We start from the raw sequence: 9,464 nt of genomic DNA, 5'->3' as shown, positions 1-9,464 counted from the left end.
TAATTTCTGCTCACAGCAAAGGGATTCAGATAGATATAGATATATAGATATATATTCTTTTTAAAAATATTCTTTTCCATTATGGTTTGTCATAGGACATTGAATACAGTAGGACTTTGTTGTTTATCCATCCTATATATAAAAGCTTACATCTGCTAACCCCAACTTCCCACTCCATTCCTCCTCCAACTCCCTCCCCCTTGGCAACCACCTGTCTCTTCTCTGTATCTGTGAGTCTGTTTCTGTTTCATAGATAAGTTCATTTGTGTCATATTTTAGATTCCACATATAAGTGATATCATATGGTATTTGTCTTTCTCTATCTGACTTACTTCACTTAGTATGATAAGGAAAGTATTTTAAAATTAAGGTATATACATTGTTTTTTTAGACATAATGCTATTGCACACTTAGATTACAGTATAGTACAACTTTGATATGCACTGGGAAAATCAAAAAATTTGTGTGACTCTATTGAAATCTTGGCTTTATGGCAGTGATCTGGATCCGAACCTGCAAATATCTCCAAGGTCTGCCTATAAAAGAGAAAAGGAGGGAGAGAAACAAAAGCAGCAAAGTGTCATCAGTGTGTGACCTCAGGGACGGGTGTGCTGGTGCTCACCATGCTGTTCCATTCAGCTTTCTGGAAGGTCTGAAATGCTTTCACAATAAAAAGGGAGAAAGAGAAGAGAGGAAGGCAGAGTTGGATAAGTCTGATCTCTCAGGGTCCCTCCAGGTTTATGGAGTCCGGGACCCCATGCTAGTTTGCTAGGGATGCCAGGACCAAGTGCCACAGACCGGGTGGCAACACACATTCATTCTCCCAGTTCTGAAGGCTGGAGGTGCAACAGTCAGCAGGGCTGGTTTCTCCTGAGGCCTCTCTCCATGGCTCGCAGACGACCCTTCCTCTGGGCATGCACCCCAGGGCTCTGTGTATCTCTCCTCCTAGAAGGACACCAGTCACATTGGATTAGGGCCACCCTAAGGGCCTCGTGTTAACTTCATCTCCAAACACAGTCACATTCATATGTTGAAGTTAGGGCTTCAACGTATGAATTCTGGGGGGACACAGTTCTGCCTAGAACATTCCCTAAGTGCTACTGAGTCCAAGCTCGTACTGCTCACTGCACGACAGGCCAATAAATCAAGAGGCAAGTTGTTGGGGCAAGGCATAGTGACTTTATTTGGAAAGCCAGCTGACCGAGAAGACGGTGGACTAGTGTCCCAAAGAACCATCTTACCCAACACAGAATTCAGGCTTCTTTTGTTCTAAAGCAATGAGGGCGGGTGTTTGGTTGTTGTAAACTTCGTGGTGTCAGAATCCTTTGTTCTTGCAGCTGTCCAGGTAGGTCAGGTCATGAGGTTCCTGGAACCCTCCAACAAGACAAATGTTATTCTCTGTTCTGCAACTTTTATTTTTTTTTTTTTTTTTTTTTTTTTTTTGCAGTAGGCGGGCCTCTCAATGTTGTGGCCTCCCATTGCGGAGCACAGGTTCCGGACGCGCAGGCTCAGTGGCCATGGCTCACGGGCCCTGCTGCTCTGCAGCATGTGGGATCTTCCTGGACCTGGGCACGAACTCGTGTCCCCTGCATCGGCAGGCGGACTCTCAACCACTGTGCCACCAGGGAAGCCCTGTTCTGCAACTTTTTATCTCTATATGCATGGAAAAGTGTTAGCCCTTTAAAGGTCAGAGCCCTCAGAATGGGCTATCCTGTGTATTTCAGGCTATAGGCAACATTCTTAACTTGTCGCAAAAGCAATAGAATACAGAGGTTCAAGTAAAAGAAACAGAACCAATGTGGAATTAGGTTCCTTCTTCCCTATTGCATAATGCTACCTTGAACTTCACCCCATACTCCACAGGGGCACATATCAGCCTTTTCAGCCAATTCTGCTTCCCCTTCTCTCAGAGGCGGAGGCTGAGCTCCAGGCAGGAGGAGGGAGGGAGGAGGGCTCTTCCTCCCCCTTCAACACACCACCAAGCTTCTCCATTCCTTATGGCCTCCTCCACCACCCCACTGCATCCCTGTACAACACATGCACTCACAGCACATGCAACACAACACATGCACACACAGCACATGCACACACAGCACATGCACACACAGCACATGCAACACAACACATGCACACACAGCACATGCACACACAGCACATGCACACACAACACAGGTACACACAGCACATGCACACACAACTGCACACACAGCACATGCACACACAGCACATGCACACACAGCACATGCACACACAACACAGGTACACACAGCACATGCACACACAACTGCACACACAACACGTGCACACACAACACAGGTACACACAGCACATGCACACACAACTGCACACACAGCACGTGCACACACAACACATGCACACACAGCACAGGCACACCCAGCACATGCACACACTTACACATAGCTACAGCCAGCTGCCCAGCCAACTGCTCAGGGCAAAGTCACATACTGATGTACTGGGGGTGAGGGCTGCCAAGTGACCTGTGAGGAGGCTCCTCCCTACCCTGGGTGCAGCATCACAGGCCTCTTCCTGGAGCCCCAGAATCCTTTCTCCTTTCCTGAGGGGGTGGGTCCCGGACCCCTCGCTGCCTTCACTCACAGGACCCCGAGGTGGTCCTTCTCCCAGGCTGTCACTCAAACAAATGAAAATAACCACCCCCCACCGCTTCAATAATAAAAGTCACATTTACTATAGAAAATGTGGGAAATATTCAAAGTTTTAAAAAGCAATAACTTACTTTTACCTATAATTAGGTAAAAGACTCTAGAGGCCTTAAAAATATGTTTATGCTTTGACCCAGTAATTCTGCTCTCAGGTTTCTACGGAAACCCATAGTCAAAAATGCAGGAAACACTTTTTCAAAAAACTTTCTTTTACTGGAGTACAGTTGATGTACAATGTTGTCTTAGTTTCAGGTGTACAGCAAAGTGATCCAGTTATACATATGTACATATATATTCTTTCTCAGGTTCTTTTCCATTATAGGTTATTACAAGAAGTTGAATATAGTTCCCTGTGCTAGACAGTAGGTCCTTGTTTATCTACTTTATATAAGGAAACACTTTTTGCCTGAAGATGTTCCTTTCGTTGTTATTCACAATGATGTGTAACCCAGTATGTGCCTCCCTGGTGCCCCAACTTCTTGAATTATGTAGAAACACCCTGTTTTGTAATTTTCAAATACAAAGTCCCCAGCCCCCCCCCCATACAAGGCACCTCTTGTTGGGGGAGCTCACAGTCCCCCAGGCCACGCCCCCTTGCCTGCATTTCTTGCTTCTGAAACCTCCATCTCTTCTCAGGGAACCCATTTCTTCATTCCTGCAAAGACCGCTGCCTGAGACTTTTGTGAACTGCAGATTTTGACTGAGGGTCTGGGGTGGTGGAGGAGGATTACAGGGCACGCAGCAAAGGCAGCACCTTAAAGTTGAATATTTGCTACCTCTGTCCACAAGCCCAGTGGCCATTCACCACTTTCTCACCCTAAGCCTGTTTAGCAGCTGGGCTGTATTCTGACTTCCGTGGGCTGACTTTCCAGCTTCAGCTGAAGGACCCTGTCTCAGAAGCCCCTCCCTCTCCACCCTTTCTCCACCCTTTCTCCTGTTTCACCTTCTCCTTTCAGACCTTGTGGGGTGGGTGTGAGGCAGCAAAGTGTGTTCCAAAATCAAAAAGGCAAATCTCTGACGTGAATTATGCCCCTCCCCTGCTATACGAAATCCACTGAGGTTATTTTTGTTTGTTTGTTTCAAATACTCATCTTCCCCTTTTGATAGGAAAAAAGGAAAAGAAAGGAAAAAGCAACCCAAAGGTTAAACATAGGGGCTGGCCACTTAGGTATATTATATGTTGAATGAATATATATGTCCACTCAGTGGATTTTTATGCAGCCTTTGAAATGATGCTTACAAGGGGCTTGTGATATTTGAGGAAAACAGTTAAGTAAAAGGGGAAAAAAAGGCACAAAATGGACATGATCACAACATATAGAATTTGCAAAGAAAAAGGCTGTAAAGAAAGACACCTATTTCTTAAGCTGTGCTCACTGTTTCTTACATATCATAATGTATACTTACTCCTTTGTGAGTATGACACACTTTTTCATTTTTTCAATTATAAAAATGCTAGCATATTAACACTGATTGTCTGCAAGTGTGAGATTACAGATTTCACTGTTGCAAATAGCCATGCAGTACTTTCATAACTGGTGGGTAAATCAGGTTATTTTAAAAATTTATCTAAGCTTCAAGGATGATAATAGACCCATGGAATGTCATTAAGTGAAGGGAGCTTATCTTGTCCCTCAGGTTTTTTTGTTGTTGTTAATTTCTTTTTCTTTAATTAATTAATTAATTAATTAATTAATTTTTGGCTGCGTTGGGTCTTTGTTGCTGCATGCGGGCTAAGTGGTGAGCGGGGGCTACTCTTCGTTGAGGTGCACATGCTTCTCATTGCTGTGGCTTCTCTTGTTGCAGAGCGTGGGCTCTAGGCACGTGGTGTTCAGTAGTTGTGGCTTGTGGGCTTCAGTAGTTGTGGCTCGCGGGTTCTAGAGCGCAGGCTCAGTAGTTGTGGTGCACGGGCTTAGTTGCTCCGCGGCATGTGGGATCTTCCCCGACCAGGGATCAAACCCGTGTCCCCTGCATTGGCAGGTGAATTCTTAAACACTGGCCACCAGGTAAGTAAGTCCCTGTCCCTCAGTTTTTAGATGGGGAAACTGAAGTCTCAGAGAGACAACCAAGTATTTACTGAATCAGGCAGAAGGGAATCGCTGATCACTCGGCTGGGCCAACCACCTTCGAGGCGCTGCAGCAGTTCCCACACTGCTGAGGCAGTGAGTGGCGGTGTCACTGGCTCCAGGTCATTTGTTAAGGTACCCTGTGAACGTCTGCCATTCCAGAGCTCATGTAAGCCTCCCAACAGCCCTGCACGGTTGGCCCTGATGTTAAACGGCTGTTGGTGCTCAGAAAAGTGAGGAGTTGGGGAGGACTCGGCGGTCAAGGCCGAGACCCTGTCCCCTTCCTGAGGACTGCCTGGGCGCCAGCGCACGTGGCCGGGCTCCGCCTGGCCTGCTGAGTAATCATTTCCCAGTACGTACAGCTGAGTCACGGTCCCCTGCGGCTTTTCGCTGAGTCACGGTCCCGAGATCTGTTTTCGCTGAGTCACGGTTCCAGCTGCTCCCGGTTTAATCTCTCTGGGCAAAATCCCCGCTGCCGGGCGGGCGGAGGCGGTGACTCCCAGGATCCCGCACGTCCCCACTGACAGCGGAGTCCAGCAAGGCGAGCGCTTCTCTCCTCCTCCCTTCCCCTCCTCCCCAGCCTGCTGTCCTCGCCTCATCCCTGTTTTAGGGAACTAACATTTCTTAGCGGCCAGGCGCAGTGCTGGAGGCTTCACACTGCAGATTGCAGAGCCCCGTGGGGTGGGCGTGATGATCCCCTCTAGGAGATGGGGATCTAGTCAAAGGCAGGGTCGTCTGGGAAACAGCCAGTCCGGAGCATCCCCAAACGACAAAGTCATGAAACAGAGGCTGCAGAGGGCAAAGAAGCAGGACTGAATGCAATGCAGCATCTGGGTTAGAGCCTGGACTGAGGGAAAGGGCTATAAAAGACCTTTGAGGGCAATTGGTGAGATTTGCATATAGGCTTTATATAATGATTTGTATAAAAGTCAAATTTCCTGATGTTTATACTTGTACTGCAGGTTACAAGAGACAGTCTTCCAGATATAATACATACTAAATGAGCCAGGAAAAATTTATTTTAAATAAATATAATATGGGGACTTCCCCGGCAGTCCAATGGTTAAGACTCTGCAGTCCCAATGCAGGGGACATGGGTTCCATCCCTGGTCAAGGAACTAAGATCCTGCACACCGTGTAGTGTGGCCAAATAAAATTTAAAAAAAATTTAATTAAAAAATAACAAATAAATAAATATATATTTTATGAAAGAGTATGTATGTATATAAAAAATCAAGAGAGAGGATGAATGATAAAACAAATGTGACCAAATGCTAACCTAACAACTGGTGAATCTAGGTGAAAACATACAGGAATTCTCTGTATTATTCCTGCAACTTCTGCATATTTGGAATTATTTCAAAGATTACTTTTTGAGAAAAAAATAAAGATGAGGAATCTGATATTCAAAACTCCCAACTGAGAGCAAGGTTTGTCAGATGTTAGTGACCCCACCCTACTCAGAACCATCCAGAGACTTCTAGATAGGAAGAAGGCTCTGGGGGATCCTGAAAGGGGAACTGGATGCCACTTTCTGACCAAACAACACCTAACACTCATTACAGGCTACCTGTGCCAGGCCCGGCTCTGAGCTTCCCACAGATACGAAACTGATTTAATCCTCACCACATCCCCTTGAGCTGACGCAGTTATGTGTCCTCGTTTTGTCAGACAAGGAAATAAAAGCTTAGTGGGGTTGAAGTGTACACATGAGGTAAGTCATGAATCCCAGATTTGACGGCCGTCCTTTGCTTAGGGTTCATTGTTTTGACCAGTCTACACTACCTACAAGTGCTGTGATCAGATTGAACCAGGTCCAACCAGGTCTCGGAGCCATAGTCAGGCTCCATATTGGCCAAACTCTCCAGCTGTCTAAGCTCCCAAACACTGGACTGCTGCCTGGTCTCACCATAGGTCTTCAGCCCCTGGACCTGTGCTAATGGAGGCTAGGCAGTGTTCGAGAAAGGTACTGGTCCTCCATCCCTCACGGCCTTAGGCCCAGCTCAGTGTTGTAGAACTTCAGCATGCCTTAGAGCCAGACACACCTGGCCTCAAGTCCTAGGTGAGCTGTGTGACCATCTGCAGGAGATTTAACCCTGCTAAGCTTCATTCATTTAATACATACTGACTTCTTGCCTTGTGCCAGGCTCTGGGCATAGAAGTGACACGGTCCTTACTGTCTTCAAGGAGCTCACGGTCAGGATGGGGGCAACTGGGACACAGGGACCTCAGTCGGGGGAATCCCATAAGGCGAAGAGGAGAACATCAGCAAAGTCTGGGCTGAGTTCGTTTGTTTTACAGCTTTATTGAGATGTAACTGACGTACAATAAACTCTACATATTTAAAGTATGCAAACTGATGAATTTTGACATATGTATACCATGAAACCATCTCCACAATCAAGATAATGGGCTTATTCATCATTCCCAAAAGTTTCCTCATGGTCCTTCGTAATCCCCCGCTCCAATGAGATAACCACTCATCTGATTATATTAGTTTGCATTTCCTGAAACTTTATATAGTTCTCTATACATTTCATATATAATTTATATAAATGGAATTATACAGTAAGTACTCTTTTGCGGGGGGCCTGGCTTCTTTTACTCAGCGTAATCATTCTGAGACTCATTCATGTTATGTGGGTCAATGGTTCATTCCATTTCATTGCTGAGTATCCAGAGTATGTTCATAGCACAGTTTGTTTATCCATTCACCTGTTGATGGGTTGTTTCCAGTTTGAGACTTTTGCAAATAAAGCCACCGTGATCATTCATGTACAAGTGTGAACATATGCTTTCATTTCTTGTAGGTAAATATGTACCTAGGAGTGGAATCACTGGGGTGTACGGTAGGTGTATGTTTAGCCTCTTAAGAAATTGCCAGACCGTTTTCCAAAGTGGTTGTACTGTAGGCGAGGAAAAAACCTTTTTCCTCTACCCTCCTAGGTTCCCAGCTGGGGGCCCTGGAAATTAAGCCGATGAAAGATAAATTAGGGACTTCCCTGGTGGCTTAGTAGTTAAGACTCTGAGCTCCTAATGCAGGGGGCCCGGGTTCAATCGTTGGTCAGGGAACTAGATCCCACATGCATGCCACAGCTAAGAGTTCACATGCTACAACTAAGGAGTCACGTGCTGTAACTAAGGAGCTGGTGAGCCGAAACTAAGACCCGGTGCAACCAAATTAATTAATTAATTAAAAAAAGAAATTAATAAGAGAGAAGCAGAGTGTATTAACACACACAGCGTACATCCACATGGGAGGAACACAGTGCTGAGTAACTCAAAAGAGTGGTTAGAACTGGGGCTTATGCAGCATCTTAGAATAAATGTGTAGACAGGTGACAAGAAAAAGGAAAAAGAGTTTAGGCTTTGGGGGTCAGCAAGCTGGGGGAGGGTAAATATATGGGGGAAACTAATGGAAGATAAGGGTTAATTTGGTAAGGTGTGTTATGCCGATTCCTCTGAGTGCCATCCCTGGGCTAAGAGTCTGGAGTTGTCTAAGCCTGCTTTGAAGCAAGTAAGGGGGAAAGCAGAGAATGGTTTCCTGGCATTTTCTGTTTCTCAGTTGTCTTCAGCTCAAAATAACACTTATACCAAAGTGGTAGTTTGGGGAGTGTCACACTCTGACCTCCTGCGAGTACCATTTTATGTTCCCACCAGCAGTAAATGAGTGTTCTTGTTGTTCTGCATTCTCAACAGCAGGAAGAGCCAGCCTTTAATTTTAGCCATTAGGATAGGTGTGTAGTGATGTCTCATACCAGTTTTAATTTGCATTTCCCTAACGGCCTATGAACTTGAATATCTTTCCATGTGTTTAGTTAGCATTCACATATCTTCCCTGGTAAATTGTCCGTTCAGACTTTTTATCTATTTTAAAAAATTCACTTATTTGCCTTCTTATTATTGAATCATATCGGTTCTTTACATATTCTACAGACAAGTCCTTTGTTGGATATATTTTTGCAAATATTTTCTTCTAGTCTCTGACGCCTCTTTTCTTGGTCACAGTGTCTTTGAAGGGGCAAAAGTCTTAACTTTTAATGAAGTCCCATTGGTTGTTCTTTTTCTTTAATGTTTTGTGCTTTTTTTATTTTATTTATTTATTTTTTTTGGTTGTATTTGAGAAATCTTTGCCAAATCTAAGGTCAGTAAGATTTTTCTTTATGATTTATTCTATATGTTTTACAGGTTTAACTATTTCATGGAGGCCTATAATCTGTTTCTGGGCTGAGTCTTGAAAGGTGACCAGCCCAGCAAAGGGACAGGAGAGAGCATTCTAGGCAAGAGGGACCGGAGGCGTGGGAGCCTCGGTAGTTCAGGGGGAGGTAGGGTGTGACGGAGCAAGGAGGGTGAGACCCCTCCCACTGGAGACGTGGCCGAGGGCTGGGAGTGCCAGAGGTTAAAGAGTTTGCACTTTATCTCAAGGGCCACGTGGAGCTAATAGCCATGCATGTTGACCAGAGGAGCGGTGCCAGCACTTCAGTTGCCTTATCAGCAAAATCAGGGGCAGGAGAAGGAGTACAGGAGATAAGGAATGAAAAGCTGTTCCATCAGGGCCAGGTCCCCCCCTCTTCTCCTGCATTTTTGTGGATGAGGGCATCCAGCCCTCCCAGGAAGGTCATGATAAGCAACCCCTATCAAATGCCAACATTGGGGCTTCCCTGGTGGCGCAGTGGTTGAGTCCGCCTGCCGATGCAGGGGACGCGGGTTCGTGCCC

This window comes from Lipotes vexillifer, unplaced genomic scaffold, assembly GCF_000442215.2.
Source record: "Lipotes vexillifer unplaced genomic scaffold, Lipotes_vexillifer_v1.1 scaffold728, whole genome shotgun sequence".
NCBI lineage: Eukaryota > Metazoa > Chordata > Mammalia > Artiodactyla > Lipotidae > Lipotes > Lipotes vexillifer.
Note: the sequence above shows the minus strand (reverse complement) of the source record.